Below are 23031 nucleotides of genomic sequence, written 5' to 3'. Positions count from 1 at the left end.
AGCGGCTCTTCTTCCTCCGCAGGTTGAGGAGGTTCAAAATGGATTCTAGGATACTCTGCAACTTCTACAGGTGCACGATAGAGAGTATCCTGACTGGCAGCATGACGGCCTGGTACGGCAGCTGCACCGACCTCGATCGTAAGGCTTTACAGAGGGTGGTGAAAACTGCACAGCACATCCCCAGGACGGAGAAGAAAGGCTCAGGAAGAAATCACTACGGATTATCAAAGACCCCCATCACCCCAGCCACAAACTGTTCTTTCTGTTGCCGTCTGGCAGACGTTACCGCAGCATCCTGGCAAGGACAAGAAGATTCGGAGACAGTTTCTTCCCGCGGGCAGTGAGACAAAAAATTGAACTGTTAAAACAACTTCAAACATTCATCTGCTACTCAGTAGTATGTATCTAATACCTAATATATATATATATCATTCCAATAACTTGTATATAGACTCGTACTGCACTATTCCACATCATAACTTTATTTTATTTTATAACTATTATTCTTTTGGTATTGCTCTTGCTCTTATTGTTATTATGTTATTATGTTGCATTGTTGGAGAAGCCTGTGACATAAGATTTTCAACTACATAATTACTCTGTAGCTATGTCAGATTGACAATAAAGAACCTTGAACCTTGAACCTTGAACCTTGAATCACGGCAGCGTTTAGCTGAGCTTCTCCCGGTAGAAAACTCTCTTAGAAGGGAAAGCTGCGTGACGCTACAAAGGGGCGTGGCTAGCAGCAACCGCTCCATTTAAAGCAGAATCAGCCTTTTTGGAACAGGGCTGGAATAGAGGGGTATGAGCAAGCCCCCAGGAAGTGCGCCGGACTCAGATGAAAATATTCGTGCTGGCCAAACGGCGGTACTACACTTCCTTTTGGTTGCCAGGCCCGGAAACACTTTTTCCCATTGACTTACATGGGGAAAGAGTGGTCTGTAAATCGTTGGATAATTTTTTTTAAAACTAAATAAACTACCCAGTATGAACACTTGTATAGCCCTTATTAAAAACATTCGTTCCTCAAGTTGTAAAAATGTGCTAATAACGTTATTCTGTGAGTTATTTCCCTCTGCATTATGAACGCGCATCTAACCCACGGGACCGCGCCGCCCGGCACGTTCATGTTACGTGTTCAGCACTACATGCGTTTATCTTTACCCATGGATGCACAATAAGAACGGACCCATATCGCCTTACTGCCAGCCCACGGAGCTGTAATAATGGATATATTGCACATGTTTGCTGTAATTCATCATTTGTAAAATATTATACTACATGGGCTGTGTGATTAAATCTTGTACCGTAAATGTTGTATTAAAAAAGTTAATATTACCGACGTAGATTAACGTCCCTGTAGCTTCTTATTGCACTAAGAAGCTTATTTCACTGTATATATATATATATATATATGTATATGTATGTATATATATACATATATATATATACATATGTATATATATATACATATATATATACATATACATATATATACATATATATATATATACATATATATACATATATATATACATATATATACATATATATATATATACATATATATACATATATATATATATATATACATATATATACATATATATATACGGTGCAATAATTCTTTCATGCTAAATGAAGCTCTGTTGCTTGGATATCACTAGATCCTGTTACAGCGTAATATAAAAGTACATAACGATTGATGTGTAAATTAGCATAATTACTAGCTAACCGCTAGCTGCTAACTGCCGCCTCGTTAATATCAAATCTATCATAATAACAAACCATTACCATGCTGTCATGAACGTGCGGTGCTGTTACGTGTACGCAAATTGACGTGCTTGATGTGAACGAGCATTTTGGGGGGCATGGTTAAAGTTGTGCATGCGCTATGAGCGCACATACGGGTACTTCTCAGGCATGCCGGGTAATCTGTGACGTTTCGCTCTCTCAAAAGTTGGGCCATTTTATCATCATGCGCGAATGAGCAACTCTCATAGGAATGAATGAGGCCCCGCCTCCCACGCTGTATCCAGTTCTTATTATACATCCATGGGTATGAGCAGTATGAGGCATGGCTACAATGGGTGATCGGTTTGGTATTTTAAGCAAAATACTTCACAGACATGTTTTGTATAGGTATGGCCCTACAATATATTTTTCAAATAAATCATAATAGGTCCACTTTAATATAAAAGTTGTTATGGACTGGAGTTGAATGTTAATGTAAAATGTGAAGAATATGAAAAATAGAGGATCCAGTCACTGAAATAAATTATCTTTTAGAAACTCTGTGATACTTACAGAAAATGTAATGAAATGTAGTACCCAGGACAAACAATGGTGATCAGTGATTGGAAGCTACAGTAGGTCTGCACTTTCACACCATTCACATACTGTATGTGGGACTCACTGAACATAGTCAGTCAGGACAGCGATAGCCTTATTTATGCATATTTACTAAGAAGTAATTAGGTACATGTGCAGAACCAGTTCCCTCGGAAACAAAAATATAACATTTGTGGGAAATAATTTTGCATTTTAAGGATCCAGAATTGTCCCTTTGTTTTATAATTGGCAAACTCCTCCCCAAAAGCAAGTCGGTTGTTTTGATGGATAAAGAGAATAATCCTTTTTTTTCTATTACACCATATGTGTTGTGTTTGTGCCCAAGGACCCAAGTTAGACACCAGACACCTAAAGTAATTCCCTGTGGTGCTAATAAATGATAGTGTTGCATTAGCCCCCCTCACTGGTTTTTACTATCTAGCAGCTGTAGTTAGCTATAGGGTGCTATCTCTCAGACAAGGCTACATCAAAAACAACAGCGGACAAACAATTAAGTGGTCACAGAGGTATACGAATAACAAAAGCCGTCTGTTAAAATTGCTGTTGGAATTACACAGCTTACTGTAAGAGCGTTTGTGGTGTTTAAGTGTGTGTATATGTGTGTGTGTGTGTGGTCCATAATTAAACTTGGTTTCTGTTGAGCTTCTTCAGAATAACACATCCAAACAAACAGTACGTGCACACACACACACACACACATTCTCACCACCTGATTAGGCCTGATTAAAGATTGCTGTCTTCTGGGTGTGACAGCAATTCAGATGTATAGCACGGCCCACGCTGTCCCATCAGCGGCAAAACCACTTCTGCGCACACACACACACACACACACACACACACACACACACACACACACACACACACACACACACACACACACAGCCAGTGTCCCACCGGCCCTGACAGCATATTGCCAAAATAAACAACATCAGCCCTGTCAACAAAAAGATCTCACGCTGCGAGCGAGACACTCAGACATACACCTGGTCGTAACACACACAAATATAAATCCGTGCACACACAGACTCTATAAACACATCTGGCAATCAGAGATGCGCAGAAACACACACAGCAGGGAGATTAGGATCAGTGGGATATTGATATTACAAACACACATGCATGCACCTTCACTGCTCACTCTCTCTTTCTCTGTCTCTCACTCACTCACTCTCACTCACACACACACTCCACCCCTGACAGAGATCCAGACTGTTACTGACAGACTGGAGGACAAGTGATTTCCTGGCAGCAATTGTCTCCTTGCCTTTTAATCCGAGCTGTGGGAGGCGTGGGGTGCTGCTGACATCTGAGACCAGTGTGTGGGATCCTCTCATATCTGACCTTTAACACAGCCAGACCAGAGCAGGTAAAGGTCTGCAGCTCCCGAGTGACTTGCATACATTTAAAACTGCACACAAAAGCTAAAGCAAAAATAAAAGAGAGGGGAAAGATAGAGCACTGGGACAAATTGAGAGACCTTGAAAAAAAAATCAGCAACCAAGAAAAGTAGGAGTTCCTTTCCCTTTCTTTTCAAGATCACTGATTCCCAATTATACTGTTCTCAATAGAGCTTTGTGACCATGAGGAGTAATGACCAAAAGCTTAAAACGGTATGAAACTCTCTGAGTATCGGTATAGTCACACGACTATTCTGTTTATCTCTGATTTGAATTGATATTCATAAAACCAGAATAGAGTGCTCAATAGGATAAATAGATTGCCTCACTCAAGGCCCCATTGAAGCACATTCAAAACTCATCATGAAATGTCATCAAAGACTTTGCATTCCGTGTCAAAAACGTGACTGAATGAAATCCAGGATTATATTGAATTCATCCAATGGCCTCATGTCTATAAATAGGATTGCATTAAGACTTTTTCTTGGAAAGTATTTTTGAAGTGGCATTGCATTATGGCAAATGTTAATCAGGCAGCATCACCAAGCTGTCCCCAGCTAGGACAAGGGCGATAAGGGCAGGCTTTGACCTTCCACCGTACCCTCGGCACCAGCCAGAGGGGTCAACCAGCCAGGGGTGCCACGTCTGTCAGGGCCAGGGTGAGCCGGCTAGCTGGTCACCAAGCAGTTTAATCTCCAACAGACTGCCACCACCTGGCTCTGCTGGCCCTTCACCAAGCCATGCAACCGTTCAGTCTGCCGACTTCTACTGGCATTTTGCACAGGATGACAGGATGACATGGATGGATGGAGCACATAAGGCAAAGCATGCAGCCTATATTTGAACCTCCATCTTGAAGAGAACACATCCTGAGCTGTACTCCCCCGACCAGTCCTGATTTGTGCAGGTTACAGTTAGAGCCATGGGTGGCCCGCAGGCTATATTGCTTCATAAGTGCATGTGAATACATGAATGTTTGCCTCAGGGGAGGATTTGCTCTTGGGGCTTGATTACCAGTTTGCAGTCAGGCTTTTCAAAATGACACACTTCTTAGACTCCCTTTAGAAATATAGCATGTGGCTTGTACTTAAATCTGCCATCTGTTGGATGCAGACTTAGAAATTTGGCAAGGCTGCCCACGCCTTTGTTGTGAATGTATGCTGCAGAATTGTTTTATGCCTCTGTATGCAGTGTGAGGTTACACACTTATGGTGTAGCTCCAAAATGAGGCTGATGAAAATCAGAAACATTTGAACACAGCAGCTTTATTTCCCTATCCTCCGAATCCTACGCTCAGCACATTATCAGTATTTCTTTCAGACACTAATATATGCGAACAGATCCACAATATGCCCCAATTCCCCAGCAGAAATGCACACACAGACACGTATCACTTTGCAAGAGGTTTAACTAAAAGATACATCAGTGTTCTGTATTAACTTTCAGTTCCTATATACTGTATTTGTACAGTATATATAACCTTTCCATAGCATGTTTGGTTAGCTGTGAGAACAAAAATAAATCAAATTAAACTCAGACCATTCACTGTTCACACACAAACACACATGCACTTCAGGGTTGAATCCGTTTAATTAAGGCTTAAACTAATGACTACTTTCATTGTTGATTCATGTTTAGTTTTTGATTAAGCAATTATTTCTTCACAGTAAAACGTGGTAAAAAAGGACAGGTGCCATTATTACAAGTTACTAGAGGCAAAACTTATCTCCTGCTAAAATGATTCTGTTCTGACCAAAAACTAAACCCCAAAGATATGCAAATAACTTAATATGAAGCAGAGACAAGCCATAAACCTGCAACTATTCTCTAATTGTACTTATTTTAACTGACTCATAAATAAGTAAATGTGGTGGCAATTCAATGGTCTTAATGTAATGTTTTTTTCATATCTTTTGTAATTTCTTGGTTTGTAGCATAGTAAACAGTCTTTATTACCATTCATGCAAATATAGACTTAACTAAATTAAAGTAAATTGAATTGATTCTTATTAGGACACGAAACGAAAGATACAGACTTCATATCTTTCAACACCTAGACATCGAAGGAAAACACACACACCCCACCATCTGATCGAGTCACACTTCTGTTTTCCCACTCTATTCTGTTTATTCTATGACTAATAATAGTCTACACAGTTCCATGCATCATGGTTATTAAGTGCAGTAAGAGAACATATTTTCACCTAAGTCTCCTGGCTGCTTATTTTTCACAGTCCTATTGAGCAGAGAAAGTTAAAAGACACGGACGCCCCAAGATACTAACCAAAACAGCATTTTCATAACTCAACAATATAACAGTTAGGCAAATGAAAAGCTTTTATTTGTGCTGCACTCAGGCTCCACTTGAAAACAGAAGGGCAGAGTCTCAGAAATGGAGAACCCAGATTGAAATAGATGAGTGTAAGACAAGAAAAGAAGCCAAGAGGCATCGAGTCATGGAGACAGGGAAGCAGACAGTAAGAGAGAGGAATGGTTTGTAGGTGGAGACCTTGAAAAGCTTTTGTTCTCTGAACACGGAGGGTAAGTGAGGCAGCACTTGGCAGAAGGTACAAAGCAACAAACTCAAAATCAATCTTTTACAGCTTGTCCACAACAGACTCACTGAGACAAGTACACTCGGACACATAAAAGGACATACACACAATAGCAACCACCAACAAGCAGACACTTTGTAGTATGGTATTGAAATAGGAGCGAGTCTGGCTTTATAAGTGTGTGTGTGTGTGTGTGTGTGTGTGTGTGTGTGTGTGTGTGTGTGTGTGTGTGTGTGTGTGTGTGTGTGTGTGTGTGTGTGTGTGTGTGTGTGTGTGTGTGTGTGTGTGTGTGTGTGTGTGTGTGTGTGTGTGTGTGTGTGTGTGTGTGTGTGTGTGGTCATGCTGTGTTTCTTTAATGAGCTCACTTTACACACTTCGTTAATTGGCTGGCACAGCGAAGGACTGTCCAAGATCTACAGGCCAGTCTGCAAACACACACACACACACACACACACACACACACACACACACACACACACACACACACACACACACACACACACACACACACACTCACATCTACATTTCACTGTGCTTATTTATTCATGTGTTAGTTAGTTTGTTCCACAAGGTTCACTTGCAGGCTGCGGTTGTAATTGCCACTATATTCTCTGCATTGATTTCCACTCGGACCTCAAAGCTCTGTGCCATGCGTGAGCACACACACACACTTATGCAAACATAATTATCGACTCCCAGTGCAAATCTCCCTCCACAGGAAACAAAGCAGCTGCAAATTGTATCCTCACTTCATTTATCCCTCCATTTATCCATTTACGTGCATCTTCCTAGCATGTATTCATTTTGTGGGAACAAAGAGACAGGTGAGACAGCAAAAACTGCAGCAATTCTAATTAAAGTTACTGGGAGGGGGAGAGAGACGAGCTTTCTTTCAGCACACCCCTCATCTCACTGGCTGTAAAAATAGCATCAACTCCACATTCCCAGGCAATGTTCTGTCTGCTTGCAGCTCAGGGCTTGTTTCTGGTGAGCAATAGAAGAAACAGTGGAGAGATTTTGCTGTTGCTGCACAACAAATACTGAGCAGCAAGACTTGGTCCACACAGGCATTGTGTTCAAGCCGGATGTGATAGTGCAATCGGACTGAACTGTGTATGTGTGTGAGAGAGCCATGGTTAACATGATTACAGACAGGAATGCTGTATGTGTGTGTGTGTGTGTGTGTGTTTGTGGATATGTGGGCAGACAGGACAGGAGCCTGCTGGGAGAGATAACTGCTCAAGTCTGTCCTCTCCTTCTCACTCACACCCTTCTGCTCAGACCTCTAAAAGCTTCCCCCTTAGGCTTACTCTGTGCGCACTCACCCACACACATACGCACAAACAGGATCCTCATATCAACCCTATCCCCAACTCCCATTCCAGTCTTCACAGTTTATCCAAGTCCATAGCAGCTGTGGTAGATTTGCAAGGGGTGGACATGGAGAGACAAGAAGAAGTGGGATGGACAACAAGTGCATTAGCACAGTGATGTCCAGCAGGGTTATCATCTATTAATGCGGTGCAAGTTCACACATGCATGCACGTATACTCGCGTATACACACACACTCGCAAACCTACTGCCACAGAGTGAGAAAGACAGTTTGAGAGGGGTCGTTTAATAGGATGCTTTAAAGTCCATATTGAATTAGGGTGGCACAAGGAGACCCTAAGTCCCCCTAAAAATAAAATCCATTAAAAAGTGAAAGCACACAATGCTTTCTTTACAAATCACCATCTTTTGTTTATCCTCCATGTCCTCAATCTCAAGCAAACCTTTTAGTTTTTCCAGCAGCTGTTCTTCCTCTGCAGCGACCTGTTGCCCTCCCCTTTCCTCTTGCTCCCCATGAACAAACAACTCCACGTCAGATAGATTTTCCAACACCATGCCTCATTGTATTATCTCCTCTTTAACAACACCTTTGAGGGTTAGAAGGACTTATGTCAAGGTGACTCTTAAGATCAACATCTCCCCACACTGTGAAGTCTCAGTGGTGAATCCATTTGTCCATAAAGCAGTGGCACCTCTGCCTCACACAGCACAGGGAGGCACAGTCAGCATTGTGTTGGGGGGGTCAAAAGTTTGCATAGTGATAACAGTCACAGCGAGAAATGATTGTGATCTGATGAATTCATGTCATGCATACCGAGTGGGTTAAAGAGACCACTGTTAACGTGTGTGTTTCCTGGTGTTTGTTGCTGCGGCACCACGGACAGCTCCCTCTCTGAGTCCTGACGCATTAGTCAGCACCACAGAAAGCTCCTTACTGCATTAGATGCAGGCTCGATGACACAGGAAAGCAATACTCAGAAAGGGGGCCGGGGGCCTTTAGGGGTCTCATTAGTGCAGTCAGGGGTATGCTGATTGTGCAGAGTATTCCCACCTCTAAGAAGACAAACTCAAAGCTTCGTCTTACTCTAATTTCTGCAGCGTGCATCATGGATGCTTGAATCTTGCATCACCTGGCAAAACGTGATGAGATTTAACCAAGGCTATGTTTAAGTTTAAGTCTCATACTTTTACTCTGTCTCCCTAGCTCCCTGAATTTTTCAAAGTAAAAGTCATCCACATGTTTTCATCAACATCACAAGTCTGATGGTTAACTAAGGCAATTGAGAAGCAAGGCTATGACTAAATCCCAACACAAGTAATGCTACCGGTGAAAATACTAATATGCTGATATTTAACATGTATAATGTTAAACATGTTCATTATTTTTGTTTAGCATTTCATACTTTTTTTCAATGCTAATTAGCGCTTAACACAGTAAAACTAAAGGTGTCGAAATGTCATCAGTGGAATGAAATATAATGCTTCAATGTAATTTTAATTTGTCACATTTATTTGTATACATAGTTCACGGTGGTGCTAGAGGAAAACTCAAGAGATTACAAAAGTCAACAGGATTTGTGCTCATGGATCATGAGATCAAAATTGCCATATATAGATCCATACGACTAACTTTAATATAAAGTAAGGTGGCAGCAATCTAATTTGTACATAATAGTATAGACATTATTAATAGGTCAAAGCCAAATCATTTTGATGTGAGATAAGAGCAACACAATGTGTGGAAAACATATTGGAAAAAGGATAATTGACAATATATTTCCTTGTGACCGAACGCTCTGAAGCCATCACCGTCACAAATAAAGCTCCTTTTTGTGCCCTTCTCTGCCACAGCTGCAGTCAGGGAGAGGACACAGGGCCGGCTCAGCCTCATCACATAAAGGCAGGCGGAATGCTAATAAAGTTGGATTCCATCAAATTGAAAGCAGTCTTTGGGTAATTCAAGGCTTTAAAATTGGAATTCTTGTTCTGCATTCAGAGCCTCTCTCCGCCTCTCACACAACCCGAGTCTCATCCCAACTCGAGCTGAGAGGATGTTGTGTTATTGACCTACTTTGTTAATTTTTGTTTACAAAAACATAACCACTTAAATACTATCATTCTAAATGATCTTAGAGTGGGTATTAGTAAAATCCACTTTCTTTATTGTATCATGACTCTCTAGGAATTACCAAACCAGCACTGAATGATGACAAATTGCAAATATTTAATCTGTTAAAGCATGTCAACTCCAAAGAATATATGACACAAACCACCCAGAGGATTATGATCATTTGTATAAGTATGTTTTCCAAAAATATAAAAGCTAGTTAGATGTTGTGTTCAGTCAGAAACAGAGCATTAAAATATGTTTATTTGAATGAAATGTTGAAGAATAATACATCAAAATGATCTTCTGTTCATACGGATGTGCATGGCTATAATCTTTCTTGCGGTGTGTGCCCGCAGAGTGCTCTGGCTAATAGCAGTGTCATAATATTAGTCATATTACGAGGGGATTAGTAAGAGAAACCGTCTTAAGGATGTGATCCCTGGGAGGGGGTGCCAGATACTGCTTGTATTACTGTCAGCCTTGTCTCGCACACACACTGGAAGCCTAGCAGCCTTCCCTGCTTTCTCAATAGGATCTGTAGAGAAACATGACACACTAAAATGTACCTCCTACTGTAGCTCATTCCTATCTTCCACTGGGTTTTTATCTCATCTATTGGAGTGCTGGTGTGAAACTTGTCTGGTAGAAAAACAGAAACGCTCGCGCTGCAGTGGAAGGTTGAAGCGTGCAGATTAGCAGAACCAGACCAACACTTTTGAGCTTCTTAACAATGTGTTCCCTATTACTGGGCAGTCTGTGTACTTTATGGTTAAACATTACATTACATTTAATTTAGCTGACGCTTTTATCCAAAGTGACTTACTTGGAACAGGAAAACATTCCTGCCCACTGCAATAACACTGTACAATAAATCCCCTCTGGCTGGAAGAGAACTCTCTGCTCTAGTTTCTCTTGTAATAAAACCACGTTGTACATTTTACACATATATAATCTGTTCAATATTTCATATTAATATTCCATATGTCATATATTTATGTATATATATATATTTGTATATATAATATCTTGTCAAATTCAACATGTATATTTTCTATTTTCTTTTCTTTCTTTTCTTGTTTATTTCTAGTTTTGTTTTATTGTAAAATGCCTTGTCTTTTATGCAACAAAAAAATGTTTCCCAAATTGGGATCAATAAAGTACTATCTTATCTCTTATCTTATCTTACAATAAGTGCATTCGACCAAGAAGATACAAACTTGAAGAAAACAGAATCATATAAGTACATCAGGTTTCATAGAGCCAAAACATTTCAAGTGCTACTCAACTGGCTTTAGATAAGCCAGTCCTTTGTGGGTATATAAGTGCTTTGTTAGCAATTCTTTGTTAGTAATTCTATCGCTCGAAGTGGAGTCGAAAAAGATGAGTTTTCAGTCTGCGCCAGAAGATGTGTAAGCTTTCTGCTGTCCTGATGTCAATGGGGAGCTCATTCCACCATTTAGGAGCCAGGATAGCAAACCGACGTGTTTTTGCTGATGGGAACTTGGGTCCCCCTCGCAGTGCGGGTGCAGCGAGCCGTTTGGCCGATGCAGAGCGGAGTGCACGTGCTGGGGTGTATGGTTTAACCATGTCCTGGATGTAGGAAGGGCCAGATCCATTCACAGCATGGTACGCAAGTACCAGTATCTTGAAGTGGATTCTAGCACTTACTGGAAGCCAGTGAAGGGAGCGGAGGAGCGGCGTGGTGTGGGAAAATGTAGGAAGGTTGAAGACCAGACGAGCTGCTGCATTCTGGATGAGCTGCAGAGGTCGGATGGCACATGCATGTAGACCAGCCAGGAAGGAGTTGCAGTAGTCTAGGCGTGAGATGACGAGAGCCTGGACCAGAAGTTGCGTCGCTTTCTGGGTCAGGAGGGGACGTATCCTCCTGATGTTGTAAAGAGTGTATCTGCAGCAGCGGGTTGTGGCAGCGATGTTTGCAGTGAAGGACAGTTTGTTATCTAGGGTCACACCCAGATTCCTTGCAGTTTGAGTCGGGGAAACAACAGAGAGGCCGATGTTGATTGTTAGGTCAAGAGTGGGACAATCTTTTTCCGGAAGAAAAAGCAGTTCAGTCTTGTCACGGTTGAGCTTGAGGTGGCGAGCAGACATCCACTGAGAGATGTCAGCTAGACAAGCAGAGATGCGTGCGACGACCTGGGTTTCAGAACGGGGAAAAGACAGAATTAATTGAGTGTCGTCAGCGTAGCAATGGTATGAAAAACCATGCGGGCTAATGACCGATCCGATCGAGTTTGTGTACAAGGAGAAGAGGAGGGGACCAAGAACAGAGCCCTGAGGGACCCCTGTAGATAATTGACAAGGGTCGGACTCGGACCCTCTCCAAGTTACCCTGTAACGGTCTTTGAGGTAGGAGGTGAGGAGGGAAAGTGCAGAGCCTGAAACTCCAAGTTCTTGCAGAGTGTGAAGGAGGATCCGATGGTTCAACGTGTCGAATGCAGCAGACAGGTCCAAAAGGATGATGACAAAGGAGAGGGAGGCTGCTTTAGCCGTGTGCAGTTCCTCAGAGACAGCAAGGAGGACAGTTTCTGTGGAGTGACCTGCCTTGAAACCAGACTGGTGCGGATCCAGAAGGTTGTTCTGATGGAGATAACAGGAGAGTTGTTTAAAGACAGCGCGTTCAAGTGTTTTAGACAGGAACGGGAGGAGAGAGACAGGCCTGTAGTTTATAACATCAGACGGGTTGAGAGTGGGTTTCTTTAGGAGAGGGTTTACTCTTGCCTCCTTGAGACTGTTTGGAAAGTGACCAGAAGTTAGAGAAGTGTTGATGAAATGGGTGAGAAACGGTAGAATATCAGGAGCGATAGTCTGAAGGAGGTTTGAGGGGATAGGGTCCAGAGGACAGGTGGTAGGACGGGCAGAGCTAATGAGGGTAAGAGAGAGGGGAAAAGGAGGTTAGTGTGTGGGTGAAAGGTGGGTCTGGTGACCCAGTGGTGAGTAATGGTGAGTCGGAGAATGAAGAACGAATATCATCAACCTTTTTTTCAAAGTAGTTAAGAAAGTCGCTTGGAAGAAGGGAGGAGGGGCAAGGGGCTCTGGGGGGGTCAAGGAGGGTGGAGAAGATAGAGAATAGTTTTTTGGGATTGGAGTGGGAAGAATGGATCTTATCTTGAAAGAAAATGCTGAAATTGCCTGAGAGATCGAAGAAGAGAAAGAGGAGAGGAGAGCCTGATAGGTTAGGAGGTTATCAGGGTTTTTGGATTTCCACCATTTCCGCTCAGCTGCCCGAAGGATGGTTCTATTAGCACGCAGTTAAAGCCAAAGAGACAAGTGACTTCTCAGTGACTAAAGAGCATAACCTACGTAACAGTACGTTTCTGACAATGCAGTGTTGGTAACAGTATTGAGCATTCAGTTAAAGACGCACATGCAGAGCCCCACCAGCCATTAAGCTTAATTAGTGTCAACAGCATCCATGAGACCCACTTATTTGTAGCTATTACCAAAATATCATCCCTTTCCTGCTCCATTAGTCCGTTCATATCACAGCAACACGACACAAAAATATGACAAATCCAAGAAAGCTTGGTACACATGGGATACTTGAGCATATTGAAATTGTTGTAACAGAAGCAGTGGGCTTTTGGTCATTAAGAAGAATACGACAAACAAACAAAATGTACTTTATAATAACCATCTACAATGAATTGCATATATATATTTACTTTTTTGGAAATATAAATTAAACTAAATACAAACCGATCAGAATTCATTTCTTAAACATTTCTGATTAAAGGTTAATTTGTTTGCTGACCATTTATTAACATTATTCGGGTGTCCATTTTGGCTCAGGTCATTCTTTCAAGGTTTACAAAACATTTGATACTTAATCATATATAAACAACATTTTATAATGTGTGCACCAATAAACCGTGAAAATAATATCATTTCAATATTTGGCAAATCACAGTTAGGTATACATTTTCCATTTGTTAAGGATGATTGTTAGTTATTTGAAAATGTTATTTAACATTTGATCATGTTTATGAGAGAGGTCAGTAGCCATGATGAACTGTTTTTGGGTTTGCTTTTCTGATTCAATTGTTGTATAAATGAATCAGTCTTCTAAAGCCATACAACAACATTGCTATGTATAAGCAGAAGTTTTCATATCCGGCAGCACATCAATAATCAGCATCTGACTTATGTGGCCACAAAAGTAATCAAATGTGTGTGTGTGTGTGTGTGTGTGTGTGTGTGTGTGTGTGTGTGTGTGTGTGTGTGTGTGTTCACCCACACTGTATATTTCACCTTCCTCATTGGTTAGAGCCCAGCTACTTATATACATACACACAACCACCCCTCAGACTGCAGTAATTGCTACTGTGCATGTGCTTCAGCTGCAAACATACCAATCTACATTATATAAAGCTTGATACTGAATTCATAATTGCATAATTAGATATAATTGCATGTGCTGTGGGCTTTCCTGACAACCTAATGAGGCAGCCATAAAATAGCTAGTGGTTCCACTTATAAGAACATAATGAAAGACTACAAGATAAAAGGGCATACACAGACAAACACAGGAAGCCAGTAGCAAACGCTCTGAGCTGCACACAAGCAAAACAAAAATAAATGTGAGTGTGAGTGTGTTTATGATTTTCATTATACTCAGTTCATCAGTGACTGTGAGTGGGTCTGATTCTCATGTCACAGCCTTTTGGGAAGACAATTGCTCGCAGCCTTTCCATCACATTCACCAAAGGAATGATGACGGCAAGACACACAAACACGCCTCAGACAGAGATAGGAAAAACACACACATATAAACATACACAGGCCTGGCCTATATGCTGTCCTAAACACCACAGTGATTGTTGAGTAGTTTTATAGAAAGCTGCCGGAGCCAGAGGGTTGTATATGTGGCACAGCGCTGACTTCTGGGTAACGGTTTCTCTTTGCCATCAGCCATAACGAGGTAGCCGTGACACCGCCAGAGCTCCAGTGTCTGTGCCGGTCATTTATTACCGCTGCTGGAAGTGTTATCACATCCCAGCCCACACACTGGTGGAGACTTCTGTCACTGCAGACTCATTAGCAGAAGCTATAGCCGTGCCAAAATCAACAAATCAAAATGCTTTTTTAATAAGTTGCATTGGTCACACTTGGCTGCTACAATAGCAACAATAAAGCCCATCATGAATTAAGCCACCAAGGCACTGCTGCACTCATTACAATATTCAAATGTACCTCAGTGAGCCTGCAGGTTGGACAGTTCTGCAGCACAAAACTGCTTACTGTCAAGTTGTTTGCTTTGAAATCAAAGTAAAACATTGGCTTTAAAACTGTTTATTTGTATTTATGCGGGCTTTTAATTATCATCATTCAGATAAAAAAGCACAAGAATGTATTTTGTTTAGGGATGGAGGTCTAGAGACTGCACAGCTTTGCCATACAATGCAAACCGGCAGTTCTCCATCTCTGTGAGTGTTGTAGAGGAAGATATTTGAATGAAGCTCAGTACAGTACATTTTATGATTGTTACCATTACATAACATTCAATTAAACTATATATTATCTCGTTTTGTTTTTAATTAACTGTCTTCAGCTTTTGTTTTTATTATAATGCACTATGTAGCAAGCCACTCTTGGTTTGGCAAGATAAGGAAATGTTATACTTACACTCATGCTTGATTATAGTAATGTCAATAAAACAAACTGAAAAAGTAATTGTTCAGTACATGTAATACTTTAATACCAACTCTTGTGTACTGGCTTTACTGAGTCAGCTCTCAGCTGTGGAGCTTCTCTCACTGGTGACTTATAGAACTGGGGGTCAACTCAGATGCAGTACTTCACTTCCTGTTGAAAATGTTAAGTCAAATAAGTGATGTGTTCACTTACTGATGTAACCAATAAAGTGCATTGGATTGCTTAGCTTAGGGATAACAGTTAACAAACTGCATAGTCAGTGACTGAGAGTGATTTTACTGAACTGAAGTCATCAATCAACATGTCTACCTCTATTCTGAAATTAGATTTTGAGCTTGAGAATGAGAGACAGACGGAGAGTTGGACAGCACAGTAGAGTTTGGTCAAGAGAGATGGCCATTAACAGTTTAAATGAAGGGAAACATGTAATGACAGGACCCCAGAGTCACTGATGAGGGTGATGGATGGCTTTCAACTCAAATACATGGCAGATCATCATTCACTGCAGACGTAAACACACACACACTTTCTTACAGTGTATTTCCACACACAGAAACACACATTCACTCATGGTGTCTCTCATTCTCTCCGTTATTAACCTTCTTCACATCTACTCTCACGGACTCATGCTATTCAGCAATGTATTGCCAGCCCGGCAATCACATATATAGCCTTAAAAGACACTTATGTGTACACACACACACACACACACACACACACACACACACACACACGCACGCACGCACGCACACACACACACACACACACACACACACACACACACACACACACACACACACACACACACACACACACACACACACACACACACACACACACACACACACACACACACACACACACACACACACAGCATCATCACTTGCCATTACCTTATCACATACCCTCATTAGTCTAAAAAAGGTCAAGTACGAGTAAAACCCAATGTCTTCAAATAGCTTTTTATGTTTTACCAACTGTGAAAAAATCCCAAACATATTCAGATTATTACAAAATGGTAACTGGCAAAAGTTGGATAATATAATTTTGTTAATAGTAAGGTTATTTACATTTGCACTTGATAAATATAAAGATAAATTAAACACAAATCGTTCAATTATATAACCGACAGCCTTGTTTGTTAAAACAAAAAACAAAAAGATACTCAATTTATTTATGACGTAAAGCAGAATGACCTTTATTTAAGATGCTGTGACCTAATTTATTTTCACATGGTTGCATTATAAATGTGGACAGTTCAACACAATGTCCTAAAATGTTTTATGTTGTCCAGCCACTTAAATACAAATGAATACAATATGCAGCACCTCGCAGAAGTTTGGCATTTTCTATTTCATGAATATCATAGAGCAATTTATTTAGGACTGCAACTACAGATCATTTTTATTCTGGATTTAAGTCTGTAAAAATCTAAAAATGGCTTGCTCTGTCTAAGAAATGGCATAAAGCACAAATATGTTCAATAAGTGATATTCAAAATAGTAAAGCAGCACATCCTCATATTTGAGCAAGAAAAAGGAATATGTTTTTGTTTTGTCTGGCGCAGCTTGAATGTTAGAGGTAGCAATATTGATCAACATCTGAGAGAAACAAAATGTCCTCCCTGCTGTATACATACCGTAAATGGAGAGGTTAAGTAGAGACTCTCTATGTTGAATTTCTCTTGAGTCTTGAAAATGTTTGCAATTAATTTTTTGAGGATAAACTAACTGATTGATTAATAATTCTAATTTATCTCATCTGACCATTTAATTAACCTCTACACACAGGTCTGTCTGCGAGCAAGACAGTCCCTTAAAGATAAGCTTTTTCTCATCCACCTTCTCTCCTCCCTCTGGTCTTCACCCCTTCCTTGCTCTGTAGTCAAGGGAAACAGTGTGTGGGGCACAGGGGTGCTGGGTAAACAGTGGTTCTGCAAAGTGCTTTTTCCTGGGCTGTATATACCTGGGTAATAGAGGCAGTAATGGAGTTTGCTCAGGCTAAGGTAATCCTGGAGCTGTGAGAGCTGCATCTGCTGCTGTTTCCCTCTGATCCAGTCTGTACTGATGCTGTTGTAGCTGTCACCGTTACTGTCCCACACAAGACATTTGGGAGCCGAAGTGTGTGTGTGTGTGTGTGTGTGTGTGTGTGTGTGTGTGTGTGTGTGTGTGTGTGTGTGTGTGTGTGTGTGTGTGTGTGTGTGTGTGTGTGTGTGTGTGTGTGTGTGTGTGTGTGTGTGTGTGTGTGTGTGTGTGTGTGTGTGTGTGTGTGTGTTTTCTACTAAAAAAGACTGTCTACAAACAAAAATATGTGTGTGTGTGTATGCCTGTGTGAATCCTAAGCAAAAACTGCTGCAGATAAAATTAGTTTTGGTTGAAAGATGTGTGTCTGTGCGGAAGGGAAGGTGTCTGGATGTGTGTGTGTTTAGTGGAAAAGTCTGGGTATGTGTGTGTGTGGAGGAAAATAATCTAAAAAATATATGTGTTTGGATGTTATAGCTCACCTTTGGGAGGTGGGATAAGAACAGGGCTGGCGGCTAGGAATTAATTTACGGGGCCCGATCTCCCAGAAACAATTTCTTTATGTGGGTTACACACATTTAGAGTGGCTACTCGTCCCTTCTGGGCCTCGGCACACCAGCTACTGGAGATATCCAATGCAATACAGAACACCTTTTATAGGACACATGCTTTTTATTTATTTGTATTTATACCCTGTAGCTTTCTTTCCTTTTCCCCCTTTTCTTTCTTTCTCTTTCCCTCACTGTGTCGGATTTTGTCTTATTTTTCATTCTACCTTTTTCTATTCTCATCATGCACAGCTACAGGAACTGGAAAATAAGATCACATTTTACGCATGCTATACTTTTTATTTGAATTGTGCCAAAGCAGTAATACAAAATAATATTATTATTAAATACAATATAACAGAATAATATTATTATCAATATTTACACAACAGTACAGCGTCAAGATTGCTTTATATAAATGATATATCAATACAGTATAACAGTTACATTCTATAACTGCTCTGTAGAAGAGCAGGATAAAGGGTGTGTGTGTGTGTGTGTGTGTGTGTGTGTGTGTGTGTGTGTGTGTGTGTGTGTGTGTGTGTGTGTGTGTGTGTGTGTGTGTGTGTGTGTGTGTGTGTGTGTGTGTGTGTGTGTGCGTGTGTGCGTGCGTGCGTGCGTGCGTGCGTGTGTGCGTGCGTGCGCACAGGGAGACATAAAGGAGTTGAAAGCTTGCCGTATTTTTGCAGAAAGACTCGTTGTGTGTGCTTTCGGTCATGTTGCCATAGGGAGGCAGGGTAAAATGGTTCAATTTGAACAAGTCCTCTGGCCTGCAGGCATGCCCAATTTGGCAAGGGTACATTTTGTGAAATGGTGAAATGTTATACAGTTACGATTGGAATACACTTGGCAAAGGGTAATTTGATCACTCTGCTAGTTTGCAAATTAGTGTATTATCCCCTACATTGCTCTTCCCGTACAGCCATTAATTTTCCAAAAGCAAACGTACACCGCGGCGTCTCTGTGGCATAGGGATTAAGGTGCACCATGACCTTTGTTGCATCTCTCTTTCCTTCATTTCCTGTCACCTTTCCACTAATCACATTTAATAAAGGCATTACAAGTCATACATATAACAAATTAAATGTTATCCTTGTAGGAACCAGGGATGAGTCACCACAATTTAACTGAGACAGATTTGCATTCTGACAGTAAGTGGAGTTACTTACACATCCCTTTTATTTGTATATCTTTGGGGATCCCCTTTGATACAATATGGGTCATAATTTAAGACGTAGCTAAACTTAATCTCTCCCAAACCAACCCTCAAACTCCCTTTTTGAAAAATGTCCTAGATCTAAGTCGCAATGTCTAAAAGTACACACACAAACACAACCTTGTCTTGTTTAGCACATCATCTTCTCCATATCTCGTGTTATTTCAGTTAAATAATTGACCTTGTTTTGAAGGAGTTAATGTGATTCAGCCATCCTAGCAATTCATATTTAAGTAATAACACATGAGGTGTGCAGCCTATCGCAGAAAGAAGACTGCGATGACTACATTATTTTTTCTTACAAAGCAAAAGAAAACGTACATGATAATACATTTAGAAAAAATATATACGTCATATCTATTCTTCCAGCACTGTCCTTATTTCTGTCTTTCCTTTATCTCGTTTCTTGAAGGAAATGTTGGTGCCTGTGGCTATATTAAACATATTTGAGAAAAATTTTAGGAGCAAGTAATTAGTGACTTTTCCTTTTTTTGTTTCTTTAAATGTATTCATTTATTTTTTCTATAATCCCCAAAACCTACTATTTTACCCCCTCTACCCACCACCTCCCTGTTTCTTTACTCTCCTGTCAATCATGCCTCACAGTTATTTTCCTTCTTATTTTGTTACTCCCTCATCTGCGTCATCTTTATGAGCTTCGCAGAAACTTACGAAAATGGAGGAAGAGTAAGAGACAGATGGAGCATGTCTAAAATATATTCACAGTGGGGATGACCATCTTTGTATAAATTAAACCAGGGCAAGGTCGTTAAAAGGCCAGAAACAGCTAGAAGATAATATGATCAGGAAACACAAATGCACCAATTTCACCTAGTAGTATGTTATGATATCTAGAGCATAAAGTAGCCACTACAACAAGTTCAACACCTCACAGCCTCTACCCTGCTTCCAAATTGATGCACTATATGGCCACTGTCACCAATAAAGGTCATGTTATGAATCACCATCTACAGTACATCAGTTGATCCATGGTGCTGCACAGAGGACGCCCACCACTGCTTTCAGGTTGATGAGTTTCCCTGCATGCTTCACACACCACTTCACATGTTTGATATGTGAAAGCTGTATGTTGCTGGCATGTAAGAAGTAGACAAATCATCGTTGAGGAAAACAATTGAAATGGGAGACAAGTACTAGTGAAGGAGACGTTGAGGTTCCTTATCTGCTCTTTGTCCTTGAAATAAAGCGACAACATACTTATCATTTAGCAACTCTGGACAAAGCACAGCTCTAGAATCAGCCAACAGGAAGAGAGCAGCTGTTTGCCCCCGCTAAACACCAGCTATGCATAAAATAGTGCACTGAACCCGGCGCCATATGCCCATATACGCACAGTCATAAGACCTGCGTACCCCTGTGGGTGTGCGTGCGTGCGTGTTTGTGTGTGTTTGTGTGTGTGTGTGTGTGTGTGTGTGTGTGTGTGTGTGTGTGTGTGTGTGTGTGTGTGTGTGTGTGTGTTTCAGAGAGATAGAGCGAAAGAAAAAGGGGCAAGCCTAAGCTGCCTGTGCAACACCTGAAACAACCGCAATCATTTGTCTTTGCTATAAAATCACCACAGTGATAATAAAACTGATAGCACATCAGAGCAGGCTGATGGGATATTACCACGAGCAATCTTTTTCCATAACTCTCATGCCCTCATAAAATCAGATCCTTGTCCATTCCCTAAATGGAACAGATGAAGTGTAATCCATCCTGTGCGTAAATGGTTTTCCAAAGACGAAATAACCAGTAGACTGTTAGACATGAATATCCAAGCGTGGCAGGTGTGCCGTTAATTTACTTTTGATCACGCACACTTTTCATACAGTTGACAGAAAGCGCATTAAAGCCTTGGGATGCACCAGGCTTTCTGTGCAGGTGTAAAAAGCAGTGATCCATACCTGTTGGTGCGGTGTGGTCTTGTTCTTTTAGCCCAGCAGGTGATCCTCTCTCCTCATTGCCGCTCCGCTATCCGAGACGGAGGAGAGACTCGCATCCCCTCTCCGGTACCATTAAACAGCCACTCTGGTTCGACTGGAGCCGAAAAGTTACACCATACCATCCACCCCCGCAGCCGGGCAGGAAAGAAACGGAGCCGGTGGAAGATGTGACCTCACGGGTTAAAACCAGCAGTTACTCCGTTGCAAGAAAAGGGTCCCCTGAAAGTTCCGCTCCTCTTCTGCTCGTTCACACAGCCGTGACACAGGAAACTTAGTTATTAAGCCATACCAACATGGAGGGAAACATCCAATTTAAACCTCCCGAATCAGGATTTTGGTTTGCCCCGAAAGCCCCTTCTTTATCCTCTTTACGAGCGACGAGAAAGTAGTGGAGTGTGTCGGGACAGAGGTGCGATGCGGTCGGGGAGTCAGGCAGACTGTTGGTGCGCTCCGGTGTGTCCTCCTGAAGATGGAGAGCTGATCCACTGTCAGCTGTGAAGTGGAGCAGCGCTCCCTAGCGGCCAGAGGAGGGAACAGCTGACTTAGGAGGAGCATGCAATAAATGTAAATGATACTGTGTACAGTAATGTGAAGAAGACCATATGGGCTGCGCCAAGACCTGTTGGATATGTGATATGTGTTCTCTCTTGCATAGAGTGGCAGCCAAACAGGAAGAGGCATTAACTAATGTATAAACACACACACACACACACACACACACACACACACACACACACACACACACACACACACACACACACACACACACACACATACAGTCACACAACCCCAAATGCGTCAGCAATGGCTCTCAGGGGGCTGGATGCTGGACATGGGGACAATCTAAAATGTTTGTGTCACTTCAGGAAGGACAAAACAATATTGGATCTCCCATTCCCTCCCCCCTCGTCTCTCTTTCTCACCCTCTCAGCTGTGTGAAGTTCAAATTAAATTGAACTCACTTTATCTGAGCTACGGGCATTTCCCAGTAGACTAGACCAACAGTAGCAGAGGGGTGATCGACACCATGCCAGACAAAACTGACCTGTGTGTCTGTGTGTGTGTGGTCTCAGTCTTCCATCGCCTGAAAGGACTTAAGCTGCCAAAAGAAGTTTACTCACAACAAATGACTTTGTCCAGACTCTGTCACTCTGCAGTTCATTGAGGAAGCAGCCCCACTGGCTCTTTGTGTGTGTGTGTGTGTGTGTGTGTGTGTGTGTGTGTGTGTGTGTGTGTGTGTGTGTGTGTGTGTGTGTGTGTGTGTGTGTGTGTGTGTGTGTGTGTGTGTGTGTGTGTGTGTGTGTGTGTGTGTGTGTGTGTGTTGTCTCCAATAGAAAGTGTGGTAATAGGTATTAGGGCCACAGTCAGGCATTAGAAAAATGTGCCCGTTAAACACAAGACACACACAACCAATGAAAGTGCAGTTGAAGTTCTAGCTGTGCGTGCGTATGCTATATACTGGTCTGCATGCAAGTACCAGATTTAGTGTGTGTGTGATGTAATCGGGGTGATGATGTATGGTCGCACACATGGATGACAGGGTAATTGATCCATTGTGTGTGTGTGTGTGTGTGTGTGTGTGTGTGTGTGTGTGTGTGTGTGTGTGTGTGTGTGTGTGTGTGTGTGTGTGTGTGTGTGTGTGTGTGTGTGTGTGTGTGTGCGCGTGTGCGAACGCCCAGTGCCACTCATATATCTTTTCACCCAGTGAGCTAATCTGTTACGCTGACAAAGAGTTCCGATTACTGATCTCTCCTCTCCTTCCTGGCCCTCTTCTCGAGCCTTCAACACGCTCCACTTTTCCTCTCTTTTTTTTTAACAATCTGTGTTTTCATTTCTCATTCTTTGATCCTGTAATGTTATCTTTTCAATACACCAAAGACCTC

General features: G+C 41.6%; 1 protein-coding gene across 1 annotated transcript in view; it reads right to left on the bottom strand.

Moving 5' to 3' along the window:
* LOC117494331 (chemokine-like protein TAFA-2) overlaps window positions 1-21585 on the bottom strand; it is a 70706-nt gene extending 49121 nt beyond the window's left edge. Inside the window, exon 1 of the mRNA XM_034145190.1 lies at window positions 21110-21585. The gene's annotated coding sequence lies outside the window, so the exon portion shown is untranslated. The remainder of the gene's footprint in view (window positions 1-21109) is intronic.
* Between the last annotated feature and the right edge of the window lie 1446 nt (window positions 21586-23031).

Source organism: Trematomus bernacchii, unplaced genomic scaffold, assembly GCF_902827165.1.
Source record: "Trematomus bernacchii unplaced genomic scaffold, fTreBer1.1, whole genome shotgun sequence".
In the NCBI taxonomy this organism is placed as follows: domain Eukaryota; kingdom Metazoa; phylum Chordata; class Actinopteri; order Perciformes; family Nototheniidae; genus Trematomus; species Trematomus bernacchii.
The sequence above is the reverse complement of the archived record's forward strand: the minus strand, read 5'-3'. Positions and strand labels throughout refer to the sequence as shown.